Genomic DNA, 19,408 nt, shown 5'->3' with positions numbered 1-19,408 from the left:
GGGAGCCGGCGGTCACCAGATGGTGCTTGGTTGCCCAGGGTCTGTGTCACTGGGTTTGGTCTCTTGATAAACCAACAGCTCCTTTAGCATTGTATTTTCCCCCCAAGATCTACCTACCCTGGCTGAGGAAGGTGTAAGGACCTTGGGTAATGAATCCTGAGGAATGAAATCCTTCTAGGTGCATTGGGCGCTTTGCAGCCTCAGCCATGCAGCTATGAGCTGCCCTTGCAGAGCTGGGGTTTGTTAATCCCTGTGCTCAGCCGTGTTCACCCTGTGCATTCCTGGGAAGGAAAATGAGCGTGGTAGTTTGGGACTGAATGCTTTCTCCATGTGAAAAGCGGTCCATGTCAACGTAAGTAGGCATCTTGCTACCTTTATGTACCGGGCTTGGGAAGACAGGGCAGAGCCAGAGACAGCTCTGTGATGCAGACAAAATCAAGCTGTCTCCTCTTGCCTGGGCTCCCAGACAACTCTTGAGTGTCTGCAAAAGGACTGGCTTGTGCAGGTATCATTGAGAGATGTAGATGTTACAGAGTGACTGAGGTATGGGGCTTTCCCTGTGAAAAAATGTCCTCCAGCCAGGAGAGACCCAGGGACAAATCCTGCTCTTCATTCTGTGCCTGTATGTCCTCAGGAGGTCCTGGACATTGTTGTACATGTGAGCTGCAGAGTGGGGATTAATGCAGAAATAAAGATTGAAGATAAAAACGGTGAGAGCGATGGCTCTTCCTGAACGCAGACAGATGGAGAGAGCCTGGCATAATTACATTTAGCAAAGGGCCGCCATGAATGAAACCAATTAAAGGAGAAGCAATGCTCATATGAGAGAGAGAGGGAGAAAGGAAGGCAACCACCTCTCTGGGTCTTCTTGGGAATCCACCTTCTCCGGGGGGTGAGTCATGCACGGTCCCCAAGTCAGGGGTGAGCTTGTGCATGCACCTGCCTCCTGGCTTAGGGGGACTTTGCTTATCTGCCATGGCAAAAAAAGAAGGAAATGGGAAACATCGGGCGCTGGCGGGGCCGGCACGGAGCTGGCTTGCAGCCAGCCCCAGCCTCGCCGTCTCCATTGTCTCATGGCTTTAATGCGTGCCTAGAAATCCAGTATTTAGGATTCAGGTTACCATTGTAAAGCAGAAAGGTCGTGCTCAGCGCCGCTTGGCGTGGATTCCTCCGGCAGCTCTTTTGCCTGCGTGCCCCATGTTGGGACGGTGTTGGCAGAAGGCCTGGAGCCAGGAGGCTGCGAGGAGCACGTCTTTGCTGCCTCTGGCATGGCGTGCACCTTGCAAGGGATGCTGCTGGCTTTGGGATTTAGGGAGGGCAGCGGGAGGTGTCCAGAAAGCCACACAAAGGAGAGGTTTGCATTTCCTGGGCAGCCAAAGCTGAGCATGCCTTGCTGACAAGCTTGGCATAAAATCTAGCAAGGCAGGATCAGTGCGTCTCTTCCTTTGGCTCTCACTTGGTGGGAGCTTCCCGAGTAGCTGCTGCTGGTGGCCAAGGCTAAGAGAGGCTTTTGGGACTGTTCCTCCTGATTTCATTTGTAGTCCCAGAAATGGCTGTTTTCCAGCTTTCTTCCCTTCTTCTACTATCCTGCTCTCAAGGGAAGGTGCCTTTTGGGTAGAAGAGCAGCTGGCAAGGCTGGACTAGAATAATTCACTGAGGTTTTAGAACAAACCTTGGGATTTGGGGTGTCTGTTGCAAACCCCCAGCAACTGTAATCAAGGACTGCTTAAAAGTCTCAGTTCTCACTTAAAATTAATAGAATTATGCTAACAAGAAATGTATTTAGGGACATCTTAATTGCAGTGAAAACTCTGGAAATAAGTCAAAGACTTTGTAGGGCTTGGGCATGATCAGTCTGAAAAAAACCCCCTCCAAATAGTTGGTTTTTGGAATGAGTCTTAGCAATTTTGGGGATTGAGACTCAAAGCTTAAGGCTGACAGTGCAGGATGCTGCATAACACCGAACAGGGAGTAAAAGAGAGTGTCATGGATCACACTGTGTTGGATAGTGGCTGGCTTGGACTTCACTTAAGCCCCTAAACATACTGAGGACCCTCAGGAGTGGTCCCAGATGTTGTTGTGTGGCCCTGGGCACAGAGAACCTTGGACACAAAGGTCTATGGTCTGGAAGGTAATAATTGGTGATGTTGGTCCCTGGCACCTTGTTCACAAGTGAGGGATGCACATCTCTGTACGTGTTAATGAAGGTGGTGGGAACAAGGCTGTACAGACACAGACTGGCTGTGCCTGTGGACATGTTTGGCTCTGTCTCATTCTGGGAACAGCTTGAAAAACAGTATTTGACTTCCACGCTGGCAGGACTCAGAAAAAAAATGCTTTTTAAAATTTATTTGGTCCTTGCTTTAACTGAGAGGTCACATGCTGTGTGCAGCGCTGCCGAAGACTCTGCTTAAGAGCCAGAGGAGGAGATGCTGTCTCTGTGGTGTCCTCATGGGACTGTGCAGGGTCTCCCCAGGCTGCTGCAGACATGTCCCAAGTCGCCACTTGGACCAGTGAGTCAAGGGAATGTGCTCCTTCAGTCCATTTGTGATACATTTCCTAGGTATTGCTTTGGTCCCAGTGGCCGCTTGGCTGAATGTGCTGTTGCCAGTGTGAGTTTTAATACATCTTATGCAGAGTTGAACTGGAGCTGTTCAGAATGAAAGGCAAACTGCATGTGTGAGTCTGGACTTGTACAAGCTTTGAAGGCAGTTGTGGTCCTGCACAGTCCCCAGGCTGAGCTTTCTGAAGGTGTGGCACTGAGGAGCAGAGTAGAAATAGAGGGCTTATGAGTGGGTGCAAGGCTGGGACCCATCTGACTCATTTTGCTTGCAATCAGGTGAATGGGTGATGTGTCAGAGCAAGATGAGAGCTTGGAGAGGAAACAAATGGTTCACATAGATAAGTGCTGGCTGGGGAACCCATCAGGGGCCCATCCCCTTGCAAAGGAAAAATCCTTCCTGCAGCTTGTTGCATTTCTGTAGGCTCTGTCTGACTTCTGCCTCCTTGCCTCCTTCTCATCCCCAAAGGACAGAGACAAAAGGAGTGCCTGCTCTTGCTGCAAGAGCTTGAGGATGTGGTAGGAAGTGGCTTGGTCTCTCTACCTAATTAACAACATGGCTGAGTGCTGGGAAATAAAGGCTCCGGTTTCTACACTCTCTTCATCCTTCTTCCCTTCCTTCCTAGCCCCTAAAAGAAACTGCCCTACTGATGCTATGGGATGTTTCCATAGATACCTCTGTGGGTGCATGGATGTGGAGGGGACTGTCTTGCTGGGTGCAGTGGGATGAGGGTGGTGATGGTGTGCTTTATTCCGGAATTGGATCGAGCACTCCAGGGAAGGCGTGGCTGGAGGAACAGGGATAGATCTCTTCTGCTTGGGCTATTTCCAGCTGCAGCTGTCTCGAAGCCCTGCAAAGTGCCCTTCTGCCTCCTTTGGGGAAAACCTGCCTGTGTTGACCCATTTGGGCATGGAGCGAGCAGAACTGGCCACAGGTGCCTGCTGCACAAGCAATGCTTTGCCTGCTCCATGCTCCAATGCCAGTACCAATCTACTGGGATTGTGGCACCAGTGATCAGTGGGGCCAGTACACTTGGCTGAGAGCTGCAAGGGCTCTGCCAAGGAGGGATTCTCAGCATCCTGGGGAGTTTTCCCACCTGCATCCTCTGATCAGACCCACTCAATGAGAGTCATGGTGGCAGGCAGAGGGACACGGGGGTGTTCGAACTGCATGCTGTACTCCTGAGGGACTCGCTTTATGGCTGTGCAGAATTAGTCTGTGTTTTCTAGGCCACCTTTGCAAATGGCTGAAAATTTGATTTCCATAGCCTAAAAACTGAGCTCTGTGTTTGGCTCCTTAAAAGACAGGCAAGGACTAGAAATCTCCTGTGACCTGAGAGCACAGCCAAGTTCTGAATGGCTCAGTGAGGGTGGAGATGGGCTTTGCAGTTCACTCTGACCACGGTCAAGTTTACTGCTGTTGTTGCCCCAGTTTGTGCACAAGTCAGGAGCTTCCCAGCTCCTCTTTGCTGCCTGAAGTTGCTAGGGCAGAAACGCGTCCTTTGCCAGGGCTGGTTTGGGAAAGACCAAAGTGGTGGCTGTCAGAACTTGCACCTCTTTAGTGCTGTGTTTTCATGGCTGTGCTTGGAAAGGGTGGGTGGGCACGAGGCCACCAAGCCCTGAGAGGAGGGATGTCTCCGGTGACGACCACTCATTTTGCCATGCAGCCCTGAGGAGCGGAAGGCTGTGTGTCAGCCCGATGGAAGCTCTCTGCAGGTCCTCCTGCCCGAGGAGCTGGCAGTGACACATTTCTGACACAAACTGAGAGGAGATGCCGGCGTGTGATCCCGGTCATGTCATCTGGGATCAGGTACCAAACCCAGCCGTGGCTGCAAGCAGTGAAGGAAGCAGCTGCCCTAAGCGAGGGTGAACATGATCCAGAGCTAATCCCGAGGCGTCTGCTCCCTGTGTGTGCCTGTGGCGAGGTGCTGTCCTCAAGGTCTCCCAGCCCCACACCGGAGCTGCTCCCGGGGCTCTGTGGCTCTGTGCAGAGTGGAGCTGTGGATGCCGGAGGGATGGCGGCTGAGGATGTGACGGGTTCGCACTGGGCTTGCGTTAGATGACGGGTGCCGGCTCCACAGAGTGCAGGCACAAATATCTCAGGGGGATTTGCTTTCCTGCAGAGCCTATTGCTGTCACAGGACGATGGAAGAATTCGGGTCCTAAAGGGATGAACACTGCCTGCACTTTGAAGGCAGGCATCCCAGGAACCATAGGGAAAAAAAGACACCTACTGATTTTTTTTTTTTTTTATTTCTCCCTGTTTCTGTCTGCCTATCAGCCTGTCAGCCAGCTAGATGCTAATCCACAGCAGCAGCAGCACAAATAAAGCTAGACTAGAGGGATGCTAATTTATGCCTGGATTTCATGCTTTGTTTTACCTCCCCACTTTATTGGACAGAGTAGGCTTTGTGAGTGACGTAAAATGTTGCGTGTGCTCTCCCCATGGCAGGTTCCTGCACATGCAGCAGGAGAAGTTCATTTCTCTGTAGCCCCTGCAGTCTTGCACATGCCTTTCTCTGCCTCCCCTGGATCATTTGGGGGGGGGGGTCATTCCTGATAAACCCCCATCTGATGAGGACTCCCTCTAAGTTTTCTTGCACTCTATGTGAAACCCAGGGATGTGTTTCCAGTCTCATCATGTCTTCTCTCATGGTGCCAGCATTTATGCATCTAAACTGTAAATTTTTATGCTCTTGCTGGGTAACCAGACTACAGCCTTGGCAATTTGCATGAATAAATGTCATGTAAAATCATCCGCTCGTGGGTAGTGGCCAGCCGAAAAGTTATGTTGTGAGGCAATCTGTTCTGAGTGATCTGTTTAATAAGATGTTGAGATTTACACCTCTCAACATCCACGGGGAATAGCATGTGTGGATTTAAGGTCACAGCCCTGAGGTGACTTTACCTGTGTGGTACAAGTAGGTGAGGAGTTCTATCACTTGTTGCTTGGGAAACTCAGTGTGTTAAACTGCGCTGGTGGGCAAAAGCCTTTGAAATTCTAAGCCCTGTCTTAGAATAAAGGAAAATGTAAAGAATAGTCAAAGAGATGTTAATAACAGAGGGTCTTGCAGGGTTTCTTGCAAGAGTCTTGCATGGGATCCCCACTGAGACCCTAAGAGTATTGGAAAGGAAGGATCAGCCACCAGAGGCAGGGAGTGGATGTGTTGGGGGTTTGCTGAGGTTTTCAGTTCCCATTAGAGGCAAAGGGAAGGAGATGCCCAAATACTATTGAGTCTCTGTGCTTGCCAGGCTGGTACTGACTGTTCCCTGCAGCCAAAGCTCCATCAGCAAAGCGGCAAATCACTGGGGAAGGAGAAAACAGGCAAGACAGAGCTGAAGGGGGCTTTGAAATGGCTACATTGGCAGGGATCTATGAATTCCCTTGCTTTTTCACTCAGTTGTCTCACAGCTCCTGCTGGCCTCTGCAGAGTAAGTTGAGGGGAAGAGCCCAGAGGTGGGTCTTGTAGCAAGGTCTGCCCTCAGCTTCACCAGGTTAAATCCTAAGTGAGGATTTAATTGCGTTCACTAAAAGCTGCCCAAATTTACAGCATGGAAATGAGAGCAGAATCACGAGTGCCCTTGTTTCCTTTCACCATCAAATAGATTTTCTCAGCCTTGAGTTCTGCAAGCTGATCTCTGTAGGGTTTTATTTCATTCGCTGTCTTCATTGCCCTATTAAAACAACAGCTCTGTCCCCAAGTCCCTGTGTGTCGCTGTGTGTCGAGTGCTTATCCCTGTGTATTGGGGCACAGGAATGTGGCAATAAAACTGCTCACAACCACTTGTTTGGATAAAAAGCACAGATTTGCTTACTTGGCAGTAGTTTCCCTTTTTTAAGCAGAAATGTTTGCACAGGTGACTTTTGTTTTGTTGCGATGGTTGTGGGAAAGAGAATTTTCGTCTCATGTATGTTCTTGGGTTTCTGTGTGACATTTTGCCCGGCCTTGTTTATAGTAATGTCCGGGAATCTCCTAGCTTTCCTCTTATGGAAAGCACACAAAGGTCTAGGGGGTGGATCCGACTGCAGGAGCAGTGTCGGAGGAGCAGAGCTACCTCTGCCCACCAAGGCAGGGCTCATGTGGGTTTGCATCACAGCTTTTCTCTTCTCTGACTAAGCTAAAGGACAGGAATAGTTCTGTACTCCTAAGGTGCATCTGTTTGTGTAGGAGGATGTGGGATTGTGGCATTTGGCTTTGCAGCTTTCACTGGGCTCCTCCACCAGGCTTTCTTTGGGTTGATATCTGCTCAGATTGGGGGGAACCTCTGGGCAACATTGCATCCTGCATTGCACAGGTCCTCACGTGCAAACACCGTAGGTGTGCAGAGGTATCTGGCTTTGTGCGGGTCTCAGAGCCAGCCTCTTTGAGGTCTCTTTGTTTTGTCTCCCTCTGGGTATCTTGTGTGGATGCATTTGCATATATGGAAAACGTTGTCATCATCTTCTCCCCCTCCCCAGCTCCCGTTCCCGTTGCTCTGCTGGCTCTTGGGCATTTCCAGCTGAACGGAGCCTGCCAAGGCCAGCCAAGCGCGGTGGGGCTGGGGGCGACCACCCCCCATCTGCACCTTCGCTATTTCCTTCCCCAGGCGTGCCTGGGGGGTGGTCAGAGCATTGGGGCATTTTTCCCTATTTTTTTTTTCTCCTGGTATTTAATAACTAGCAATAGGCAGACAGTGGGGTCCTGAAGGGAGGCCGGTCCATCCTCTGAGCCCCCAGCTCCAACTCCCTGCTGCTCTCCCCCTTTCTTCTTGTGCTGTAGCGTGTCTGGCAGCAGCACCAAAGAGAGCAGTCCAAACCGTGCGGTGAGGCTGCTCACTTGCTCTAAATCCACGAGGCCAGGTTTAAGCACTTTTTGTTCCTGCCTGAAAAAGCCTTGGAGTGGTTATACCAATAAATCTCTTGCTCCTCCATGAAGATGTCCTTCCCGGGACATTTTAAGTCCCTAATCCTCTCCAAGGCATCTCTGGCTCTATCTTCTCTTCTCTAACCTGTACCTGCCCCCCTGCTGCCAAAGACTTGAATGCCCTGAGGCTTCATCCATCCGGTCTGCCTGCTCTCTGTGCACCTCTGTGCAGCCCTGCTCCCACTCCACTGTCCCGACATCCTGCTGCCCGCTTCGAACTGGGGACAAGCTGGGCCACTGGAACGGCTGGGGGCGGAAGAAGGGGGTGGAGGAGAGACGGGGCAGCTGCGAGGCTTGTGTTAGTAAACACTTCCTTGGGTTCACATTTTAATTCCTTACCCCCCTTCCACATCTTCTCCCCCATCCTTTCCCTTTTCTATATGCTCACACAATGAGACCATTGTCAAGGGGTGATTTGAATGAGGGGTCTCCGGGCATGTTCCCAGCATTGTCAAACAGAGTGGGAAAAAAACCACAACTCCAGCCTAGCCAGGAGGACCAGACCAGACTGAGACAGATGCCTAAATTAGTGACAAAGCCTTTTGAATGTCCCCCCTAGACAAGGGTTGCCTTGTGCATGCGTGCGTGTGTGTGTGCATGCTCGTGGGTGTGTATTTGTGGCTGGGTGGCAGCTTGCATGTCTCCCCATGTTAATTAGTTTTGCATGCATGTCTGATAAGGTGCCAATGAATATATTTGTACTCCTTCCATTGGCGAAAGCTGTCTCGGCGGCGGGGGAGATGCGGGGTGGTGGGGGTGTGCTCAGTGCAGCCTGGCAGCCTGGGGTAATTGAGCTGTGCGGGGCTGGGAGAAGGGGTGAGGGTTGCATCGCCGGAGCTCGGCTTCCCAGCGATGAGATCTGCTGCTTTCGTTGCAAATCATGGAGAGTTTAAAAGAGAACTGAGGCTTTTTTTGGTTCACTGGGTCTTTCTCTTCATCTTGGCTGATTGTCTGGCTGAGGGTCTGTAGGCTCTTTCTTTTCCTCTGCCCTGTGTGTCTTTCTCTCGAGTCGCTTAAAAGGTGTTTATTTCCAATGGATTTGTATCCATCTTTGTATACACACATACACATGCAATCACTCACACAAAGCCCCAGTAACAAAACCTCCGCCTCCTTCTCCAGAAAGGGAGTCAAATCTGCTACCAGTTACAAAATATGGGAGGGAAGTGAAGCGTGTGGGTGCCAGGGGTGGAGCAGTGGAAACAGGCAAATGGAAATGCAGAAAGGAGTTGGAGAGACAGAGATAACGTGCTCTATAAAGGATTTATCAACATTTGCTCAGGATAGAGTTATTAATTACCAATGCAGAGAAAAGTCTTTCTACATCCCCAGCGTATGGACCAGCACATAATGTCATTCCTAGACTGCTGTTACCATTCATCCATCCATCCATCTGCATTCTGTAGGTTCGCACAAGAATTCATTGTATGTGTAGGGATGTAAACATCAGTTCACATCTAATTAATTTCCTGTCTAAATTAATTTTGCATCCTTTCCCTTAAATCAACAAGACTTAAGAGCCCACGTACATTTCTTGAGCAGAATGGGAAGAAACTCTTGAACGGGCCAAGATGTCTTTTCTCCCTGTGGTCCCGTCTGAGCAGCTGCCGGCTGCTGAAAGAGCAGGGATTTACGTAGCACAAGGCTGCTCTGAAGCAGAGGTCATTTTGGGAAGTCTTACTGGAGCACAGCTTGCCTCCTGTGGAGTTTGGTAGCGCCCAGCTTTGTGTTGGCTCCAATTTGCTTTGCCTTCTCTTCCATACTTGGGTCCTGGTGCAGTGAAGGAATGAAGAGCAGGAGCTGATACATGATGGAGTGGGGCTGGACCTGCAGGGAGCCTGGGTGGGAGATGCTTGGTCCAAGCAGCAGAGCATGAGGAAAAGGGGAAGGTCATGAACAAGATAAAGTGGCCATTGGCATCAGCAGGGTTTGGGTTGGGTAGGGCTGACGCCTCTTCCCCCACTGACTTTGCAGCGGCACTGGGCTTTCCTCTGCTACTGGGGAGGAAGCTGGGAGGTGACATGGAGAGATGGTAGAGTAGCCAGGAAGCGACAAAGCCACCTGCCTGGAGGAGAGCTGACAAGTCCCTGGCAGGGCAGAGTGGGCGGCAGGAGGAGCAGCTCTCCTTTGTGCTCAGAGAAGTCCAGGAACACAGGCAGGGCCAGGCTACACCTCCGCATCGACCTGCATGGGACATCTATGAGGGCCAGCCCAAAGAGTGCCCCAAAATCCTCACTGCCATTCCAGCAGTAGGTACAGTGGGCAGCTCATCAGTAATGTGCAGGGAAAAAAGGGATTCCCAGGAAATGGAGGTCTTCCAGTTGGAGAACAAAGGCAATTTCATGTGACTTATCAGCGGTGCCTAATTGCGCAGGGTGAATAATGAGCAGCCAGAGAGGCGGCACTGCAGTCCCTCCGGCGGGCTGCAGCCGATGGCCACGGCTGGAAACCCCAAGTCAGTGCCAGCAGAGAGTGGGCATCTTCAGAGAGGTGCAGCCCCAGCACTCTGTGCCCATTTCAGAGCTGTTTGGGCTCCTCCATTGCAAAGTAATTGTGTTAATCCCACATGGATGTAAGAAGGGAACCTGCTGTTGGAAAAAGTCGCTCTGCGGTTGCTCAGACCTTTCATTTACGCAGAGGGTGAATGTGTCATCCATGCCTGACCCAGATGCAAGGTGGCCTTTAATGACAAAGAAGAACCAGGCACCAGCATCCTGCAAAGGGCTTGTAGTTCCCTCCCTGTCTCGTGCCTCATCTCCGAGCAGTGGCCATGCTAGGGACCCCTTCCAGCTGATCTCCCACCCCTCTGCTGTTTACACATCCCTGTCTCTCCTTAGTTCTGCTCCCAAACTCTGGGCAGGGCTGTGGAAACCGCTTTGTCAGAGCTCCTCGCCAGGTTGATCTGCAGAAGGGTTTTTTTCCCTTTTCCCGTTGGGATGACTATTCCCACACAAGCAAAGCCTCTTAATGAATCCGTGGCAGCAAAGTAGGTAACGTGCTCGCCCTGCCAAGGCTGCTTGGCACAGCTGGAGTCACGTAATCAGGCTAGGCTGCCAGCCGAGGACAGAGTGGGAAGAGTTAAACTGAGGACAGTGCAGGGACAACTAATCCCCAACAGGAAGAGTAGCAGAGACCTCCCTGTCCTTCATCATCCTCCCCCTCCATTCATGCACTTTTCCTCCCTCTCCACCACATCCTATTCCTCTCCCACATCCTCCCTTTACTTATTTCTTCTTCCGTCTTTCTCACCCTCCTCTTCTCCGTTGCTTTCTCACTCCTCCCCCTTGGTTTCCCTCCTGCCCCCCCCCCATCACCAGCCCGGTCTCCTCTCACATGCTCTGTCATGTCTCCAGAGCTGGTTTTCGAGTGGGACTGAGGGACGGTGTATTTGGGCTGTGGTGGAGGTCACAGCTATATGGGGATTGTTTAAAAGAGATTTGCCCACATCCCAGCCCATGTGACCAGCCTCAGCTGCAGGTCTCTCTTTCTTAATCTGGAGATAAGCGTGATTATCCGAGGAAGGGCTGTTCGGAGCTTTGTAACTGTGACAGGGGAGCTTTCAAGTCGCACTTTGCTGGCAGAGCAGCGTTTAAAGCCGGGGAATCAGATTCCAAGCGTGGCTTTGCATCTCTTTTCTGCTGGGAGCATGGTGCAGGGCTGGCAGTGGGGATGGGAGCTTTATTAGGACTTTGCTTATGATGCGGAAAAGGCGTTAGGGGAGGAAAAAGGGGGGAAGAAGGAGGTGAAAAAAATCCCAATTCGCTGTTTCCCCATCAGTGGTGGCGTAGGAGAGATTGGCACTCATTCAAGGGGACAGGCCAGCCTGAACCCTTGTGCAGAGCAATAAGGTTCATCAAACCTGGGGTCTGGCTTATTTTTAGCCTGGGGTTGTGTCTCCTTGCTCTGCGCTACCCCGCCTCGCTCTGTTGAATCCTTCACACAAGAGGTCTCTGGGGCCCTGTTTGGAAATGAAATGCTGTTTTAGCAGCTCCCGTGGCACAGCTTCCCCGGGAGAGATGGCAGGGCCAGCTTTGCTGCCCGATAAACACATCGGCTCCAGTGCTCAAGGCAGCCAACTCCCTGTCCCTGTCCAGAGAAATATTTGCTGGAGATGAACCCTTGTGGAGCAACTCTGCAGCCAAGGTGGAAGTGCAGGGACATACAGCAATTGTGTAGTTCGGTATTGTATCAGTGTCTTGTATTGCTGGAGGTTGAAATATTTAACATCTCATACAAGTGACACGGTCCCAAAAGATTTCTGTGGCCGGGACAGGCATCAAAATAGGGTTTAGTGGAAATGTTCAGCTCTGGAGCAGGCGCTGCTTTGCTTCTATTTGTAGACTAGAAACTCAGAGCAGAGACTCATAACAGCGCTTCTTTTGATGGAGATGGGTCAAGGAGAAAGGAACCTGGATGCACGCCAAGGGCAGGAATCTGGGGCGAGGTTGAATCAGGACGAAGTGCCAGCGCTTTGGACCGTCACTTGGGCAGGACTCACTGTTCTTGCTGTATCCTCCTTGGAAATGGTTCAGCTTCCAGCACAGCAGCTGAGGCCAGCCTGATCCAAAGGACACCCTGAATCCCATCTGCTTCCCCCACACCACCCATTCCTCGTGGGTGGGAATTTGCGGTGAGAACACCAAACAGCCCCTTTGCCTGGCTTTGTTCGTGGAGGGGCAGTTTCTTGCCCGTGTCAGGATACCAAGGGATAGAGTATGTCCCCCTTCTTCCTCTCGCATGGAGGCACATCTCATTTTTGCATCATGCTGCCACAGGGGCCAGCCAGCCTGGAAGCAGCCCAGGACAAATTCCTGTGCCTGAAGATTGAAATGTGTCTCTGCAGGGCAGGTAGCGCAGTGTACCTCCAGTGGTTGCAGAAGGGAAGCGGTTGCAAATGCATCATTTTGAGAGCAAGCTCTGAAACATCTCCCACGTTGCCTGCCTGTCTCCAGAGCCCCACACAGCTGCTCTGTGGGTGGAAGCTCTGTTTTCCTTGTGCCCCCGTGAACTTTATTTTTTGCTGTTTTTCTTTGTATGCCGCTTAGATGAATCCTCTTCAGTGCCTACAGCTTATTCCACGGCTTTACTTAGGATCTGGCCAACACATGTAGCCTTACTCCAGGGCATGGCTCTCGAAGAAACTAAATGAATACAGCATCTTTTTAGTCTAGTGTCTGTAAGACCAAAAAAGCCCAAATCCCAACCTGCAGCCGTGCTGTGCAGATTACGCCCGTGCCCCATTGGAGAACAAGAACTCCCCTTGAAATCCCACAGCCTTGGATCTGGCAGCGGGAACGTGGGCAGGAGCATGTAGGTGTTGGCATGTGCAGGCAGGAACACGTGTATGCCAGGGCAAGCGTGCCCATCTCTGCAGGCACAGTCCCACGCCTGTCTCTGTACCAGCCCCTCGCATGCACTGGCCTCACATGAATCTGCCCCACACTTCCCTGAAATGAGGGTTTGGGGGCATAGGGCTGATGGTAAATTAACCAGTGGTAAATGGAGGGAAGCACAGTAGATGGGATTAATGGAGAAATCCTGTTGGGATGCAGCAAGGGAAGGTTTCCTGATGGAACAAAAAGGAGAAGGAGCTGGAAAAGGGAGCAGTCTGTTAGATACGGGTGTGAGATCAAGGGCTGTGACAGGGCCAAGAGAGATGAGCGGTGGGAGCCAGGAGCAGTTTGTGTTCCTGGGTGTGGAGCAATGCTGAGGAGAGTGAAGGAAAAACACTGGCTGCTCTGAACAAAAGCCACAGAACGGGAAGATGGGAATGGCATGGAGGGGACAAAGCAGGAGTCTCAGAGCAACAAGCACCAAGCATGGGGGTGAGTGGCTTTCCTTGCTGGGTGAAAGATGGGCTGGAGAAGGGGTCTTGCACCCAGTGAGGATGTGCAAGGTGGTTGTGGCCCATGACAGGGAGCCAGCAGACTGCCACAAGTTTGAGGCGCAGAGCGGCTTTGGGACAAAGAAGCTGTCACAGTGACAGGGTGGGTGGTTTCCCCAAAGGTGGCTGGTGTTTCCAGGGTAGGGAAAGGGAGCTCTAGACCTGGGTTGGGAAGAGTCGAGTCATTTTTCCAAACACAGCGTTAGGCCAGATGCTGGAGTTGGAGCACAAGCTGGGCAGTAACACAAGCCTGGACTGGAATGCCTGCACAGCATCCTTGAGCCACACTGGGCCTGCAGCTAACCCTGCAGCTCACCCTGCAGCACCAGGACTCTGCAGGGTCCAAGGGAAAGGGAAGAGCTCTGGCAGTTGCATTTGGATTCTCCTTTCACTCACCCAAGCATCCACCATCACTGCATGGGCAGCTGAGACCCAGGGGCAGTTTGGGCCCTTGCTATCGTTGCTGTTGATCAGAGCCTTTTCTTACAATGCCCTGGCATCTCCTTACATGGCTCTGGTTTTTGTGACTGATGAAAAGCAAAACTCTTGACCAAAAGCCCATAATGTTTGCTTGCACCCTCATTGCTATAGTAACAGAGGACACCTCTGAAATAACTCAGGAAACCTCTGAAGTAGGTCACCATGGACCCCATTTTTCTGTGTCTGCCAGTGCAGCACAACTCCAGAAACAGGATGCACCCACCACAGTCCAGCTGGGCATCGCCCTGGCACAGCCCAGACCCTCCCAGGGAAGGCCAGGCTGGAGAACTGCCCTCCAGTGACAGCACCCTAGGGTACAAAGGGCTGTCCTGCACCCAGTCACAGGAAACTTCTGTCCCTCATGCAGCCCCAGTGCCAGCTCATGGTGTTCCCCAAGTCAGGGCTCCCTTCCAGCCTCCTGTCTCCCCATCCCCCACCTCCTTGCTGCCTCCCTCCCCCCTTTCCCCCAGCGCCTCTCCTCCTGCTTTGCATAATTTTCCATTTTCAGTGTCCCCTTTTCTTTTTCTCCTCTCCATATGGTGCGTCCCCCTCTCTGCCTGGCGCAGGAGCCATCCTTAACAAGCTCGGCAAAGCCCTCTCTCAGGGGCTGCACATGAAAAATGCTCTGTAAAAACAGAGGCTGAGATGGAGCTCCCCCTTTTTTCCCCCCTTGATTTATATGGGGCTGGGATGTGGGAACGTTTCTGGGTCGCATTTTAGAGCCGCTGGGTGCTTGTGCCTGTTCTCTCCGGCCATTCAGTGCAGACCCCTAAGGCCAGCTCGTCCCCAGCCTTTGATCTGCAATGCAGAAAGAGCATCCAGGGCAAGTTTGTGCCTCTCATCCAGCCCCTGCCCTCATTTTGGCTGGCAGAGAGGGATGCCCTGTCCCACCACACCAGGGGGAGGCCATGCCCTTTCCTCTCAGTGTGCAGTGGCCTTTTCCAGCTGGCTACTTTGGCTCCCTCCTACATCCCTGGCACCATGAGGACGTTCAGACTCACGAGATCCAAGGCGCTGGGTCATGGTGAAGCAGCAGGTCGTGGGATTTGTGATACACAGCGACTCTGCACGTGTAACCCACCCCTGCCCCTCTCCAGCTCCACTGCAGATACTGGCCAGTGAGCACCTGGGGATGCCTGGAGGGTGCTGGGGCTGAGCAAAGGGTGCTGGGGCTGGCAACGCCTGCCCAGCATTTGATGGGTTAAGCCAGTCTCTAGCTAATTTCTCCCAGCGGCTCCCCTCCTCCTCCTCGTACTTCTGTATGCAGCAGGCAGGGCCTCAGCGCAGGTTCCTGCACTGAGCTGTTGCCAGGGGAGTAGTTAGGCGAGTCTGAGCTATGTGGGGAAAAGGCCCGGCCTGTCAAAGTGTCTGAGATGAACCATAGCCCGGTCCCCCTGCAGCTGGGCCCAAGCATGCATCAGCCCTTGTTTGGAGCCTGGGAATGGCAAAGCCCAGGGAGGTTCAAGGGCAAACTTGCTATTCATTAGTCAGGGGTCCTTGACGTTCCCACTCTCTGTCTCCCTTCTTCTTCTTCTTCTTCTCTTTTCTGTCCCTCTTTTGACAGATTCCTGGGTGCTTTTGGGGAAAACTCCCCTCCTCCTCCTCGCCCCAGCAAAAGCCCTCCACATAAACTTCCCCAGCAGACAAGGCAGGAGGACAATAACATCAGGGCCACGATGCAAACGAGAGCCAGCGGAGCAGCCGCATCCCCCGGGTGTCCTTTCTCCCCGGCCCTTCCCGCGCTGCTGCGGGAGGCTCAGCCGACGCATTCATTTCGCTCATCTTGCCCATCGCCGATGTTTTATTATCTTGATGCTTGCAGGAAATTGTAACTTGAGATAAGGAAAATGTCAGATGCCTTCTCCTCTCTCCTGTAGCCCAAAGCGCCGAGAAGTTGCTCCGTAGGAAATGTAAATGCTTGCCCAGGTGCAGAGGATGAGCACGAGATGGAGGGAGCCTCGAGAGGCCGCGCGAGCATCTCCGTCAGGAGATAAAACTCGCAGCGTAGGCGTAACACGGAGCCTCCCTCCCGCCCCGCTGCACAGAATATTTCATAGCTCTTAGAAGCCGAAGCTCCCTTGTAATTATCCAAAGCAAACAGCACGTGTTATTAGTTTAAAATGATTTTTTTTTCCCCCTCCCCGGGCCCCTGGAGCAGAATGGAGGTGTAATTGTGCTAAGGAGTTAGCAGGGGAGAGCACAGCTTTTGGTCACATTCAAGTTGGAGGGCTTGAGCCAGGGAGGCTGGTATGAAAGGCTGGTATTTGCATAAGCAGCGTGCATCCCTACAAAAAAGAAAGATATCAGGGGCTTGCAAAATTCAATCAAGGCTGGGAGGGAAGAAAAAAAAGGGGGGGGTGGAAGGGAGGGGGGAAAAAAATTGACAGTGAAAAAGGTTTTTCTAAGTAACACCCTGTCGAGATTAAATTGTCCAGAAAGTTTCTCCATGTGAGCCGGTGAAGCGGAGGCTGGGCTGAGGGCAGGGGAGGAGCGGGGTCCCTCCTTCCTGGCCTCAATAGGGGACAGGAATCTGATTAGGCAGAGCGTTCTGCATCCATTTACCATTATTTGAGGGGTTTTTTTTTTTTCTCTTCCCACCGCCCAGAATTGCTGTGGCAGGGGAGTTTATCAGCATATAAACCTCAGTGCTGGCTTTGTAAGGGCACGAGGAGGTCCAGGAGCAAGTGTTGGGGCAGAGGCTGAGCTATAATTTCAATTATTTATGCAGTTTTTAAAAAAAAGATGGACAGTAAATCCACACGGAGAGGGATGTTTTCCCTGTGCAGGGCGCTGGGGAGGGAAGGCAGTGTTGGCCTGGGATTGGGTCCTGGTGGAGCCCTATTTTTGCAGGCACCCTCAGTGCAAGGCTGAACTGTGCCCGTAGAGAAAGTGCATGCAGGAGATTTGAGTTTTCCTAAGGCTTATGTCAAATCAGTCGGGTTGGTCCAGCCCCTCCTGCCCTCAGTTACTGAGTGCCAGAAGTTTCAAGCCCACCAGGCAGGCAGTGTGTGATTTCCAGGCTGGGTTGATGTCTGGTACCAACGAGCATCCTCTCTATCCACACTACAGAGGAGTTTCTCTGAGGCCTGTCCCTACAGCCTGTCCCTACAGAGGATAGGGGCCGTCCCTGCCCAGGACAGGGGGCTTTACCTGCCAGGTAAAGACTTTTGCCTGGTGAGCACAAGGATTCAGCCACTTCCTCCTCTCCTGGGCTTGTGAAAGCACCCACCACCATTCAGATCTCATCTGTCCTGACCTCAACAGCCTTGCCAGCCTTGGGGGAATATTCAGGATGACTCCTAATCTCACGTAGGATAAAGAAGTGCTGAGCCTTGGCTTTTTGCAGCCTGGGTCTCCCTACACACATGCCAGCATGGGGTCTGTCCTCTTGGCACCCAGAGACAGAGACAGGCCACGGTCCTTCCCCAAACCCATGCACTTGGGGTAGGTTTGGTCTCTGCCTGTCTTAAGTTCTAGGCTTGCTTCAAAGTTGCGGAAGGGAAGGGATTTTCCTTGGATTTCCATCAAGTGCTTTATGAATATTGCAATAAAGGGGTTACAGAAGATCTATTTTTAAGAGAGAAAAAAAATACCCATGAAAATTGCAGCCTGGACCCCAGAGTGTAGAGTATTTGCACAGTTCAAAGAGTTACGGTGGTTCATCCAGTCACAGCCTGGGAACGTCGCGGTGCGACCTACAGCAGATCACATGCCGGCTACTCCCAGGGCGGCTCATTAGAGAGCCACACAGAAGATTTATCTCTTAAAATGGGCTTGCAAATATTTTATAAAATTTGCAGTATTTTATAAAATTACAATTTGGTGCAATAAAAAGAATAAATTAGCCAGCTGATGGTTCCTTTTGCAAGTGTACTCAAGGATTTGTTGTATTAGTCTTTACTCCTTCCAATGTAACAGATGATGGGCAAAGCAGAGGGAGGACAGGAGAAGGATGGGACTGGTTTGGAGGCTAGGGAATACACACTCAACATGGATAAAGTGTAAAGGAAATAGAGGGAAAAAATCAGAAAAAAGGGAGAACATGCTGCAAGGTGCAAGATGTGTGGGGCAAAGCACGGGAGGCATGGGGAAAGCCAAGAGAGGGACTTTTGCTGAGTGTCACAGCTTCGGCTCCAGCTCGGTGGCTTGGTATCACTTTCTCCAGCCAGGCAAGGGCGCCAAGGGCAGGGAAAGTTAACACGAAGATTAAAACATCAGAGGGCTGTGCCTTTAGTGGCTCTGACATGCAGAGTAATCCCATGCCCCAAAGCCTAGGGAGGAAGGACAAGCGGTGAGCCCTCCCCTGGCTGGCGGTGAGTGGGGCAGGCAGAGGTAAGGGATTGAGGAGGGCGCAGGGAAAGCTTGGCATCTTGGGGACCACAGTTTCCCTCGTAAGGAAGAGGGTAAGGTGGTCCAGAGCCATGAGAAACGTGTGGTGAGGAGGGAAAGAGGACTGGAGTTCTGTTCCATCAGTGAGACAAGTTGGTCTGTTCTCAGCCAAGCACTACTGGACCGTTTCTCTGACAGAGATCATAACCACTCCATTTTTTTTTCTTTCCTTCCTAGATCCCAGTGAGTGGACAAGGGACTTTTGAAGCCTGTGAGTTCCTTCTTGCAGCTGGCTACCACCTGCCTGGACTTGACATCTGACTTCTCCGAGTTTCTCCAGGAGGGTCCCAATCTTCTTCTCCATGGGCCCAGAGAGGAGACAGCTTTGTCCTGTGAACACAGTGGATTTCTGCATCGCTTCAAAACACAGCGGTGCAGCCATGGGGAGGGAGCCAGGGCAGCACAGGGAGCCAAGGGATCTTCCCACATCACTCCTGTATGTTGCCTTCGGTGCCCTCAATATCCAAGAGCAGGACCAAAGTGCTTAGGCAGAGAGACCTGAGCCAGCCACTGTTTCACCTGGTGAAATACCAGCTGTGTGAAGTTTGGAGGGAGATTTTTGGAGGCTTTGCTCATGGAGCAGAGCTCGGCCCTTACTGCTCTTGATCCCTGGGTCTGTGGAGCTGTGGGAGTGCAGCCTTCCCAAAGGCACTGTGCTTGGGGCTCAAAGGACCATGAGCCTGTCCAGGCCAGGCAGCCCTGCTTACTGTTGTACTGCACCCTCTCTGTTCCTGTAAGAGAAATGTACTGCCTGTAATTCTCTCCCATTCAAATCCCCCCCACCCCATGCACTGCTGAAAATAAAACTCTCCCTTTTGCAAAAGTGAGCGTGTGATTTGGTGCAGTCTCGAGATGGAGGAGGCAATGGGCACAAAATAAACCCGGGCAAATCAACAGGGAAGCGGGAGCAGCCGAGAGCCAAGCAGCCGGGCTGCGCCGTGCCCCGCATCAGGCATATTTCCCTGAAAGCCCGAGCGAATCCCTCGCCGCTCAATGATCTTTATTTGGTCTGAACCCCGTCTGGGAAGTAACCGCTAAACCCAATGCAAACAGACCCCCGTGAAAGAATATAATGAATATGTCTCTCAAATGATTTGGAGCCCTTCTGCCTGCAGAGCAGGGTTCCCCATTGTGCCCCGCTCCCGGCGTGCTCGGGGCAGGCTGCGCGAGGTGGCCGCTTTCCCAGCTGAA

At 52.0% G+C, this 19,408-nt stretch overlaps 1 long non-coding RNA gene across 8 annotated transcripts in view; it reads left to right on the top strand.

Moving 5' to 3' along the window:
- The window catches only part of LOC104683938, a 44,739-nt gene extending 25,695 nt beyond the window's left edge, over positions 1 to 19,044 (top strand). For all 8 annotated transcript variants that reach the window (XR_005602770.1, XR_005602771.1, XR_005602773.1 and 5 more), the window contains one exon: positions 18,395 to 19,044. This is a non-coding gene — a long non-coding RNA (uncharacterized LOC104683938). The remainder of the gene's footprint in view (positions 1 to 18,394) is intronic.
- Positions 19,045 to 19,408: the final 364 nt, after the last annotated feature.

This window comes from Corvus cornix, chromosome 10, assembly GCF_000738735.6.
Source record: "Corvus cornix cornix isolate S_Up_H32 chromosome 10, ASM73873v5, whole genome shotgun sequence".
Lineage (NCBI taxonomy): Eukaryota > Metazoa > Chordata > Aves > Passeriformes > Corvidae > Corvus > Corvus cornix.
This window is presented reverse-complemented; position numbering and strand designations above follow the sequence as displayed.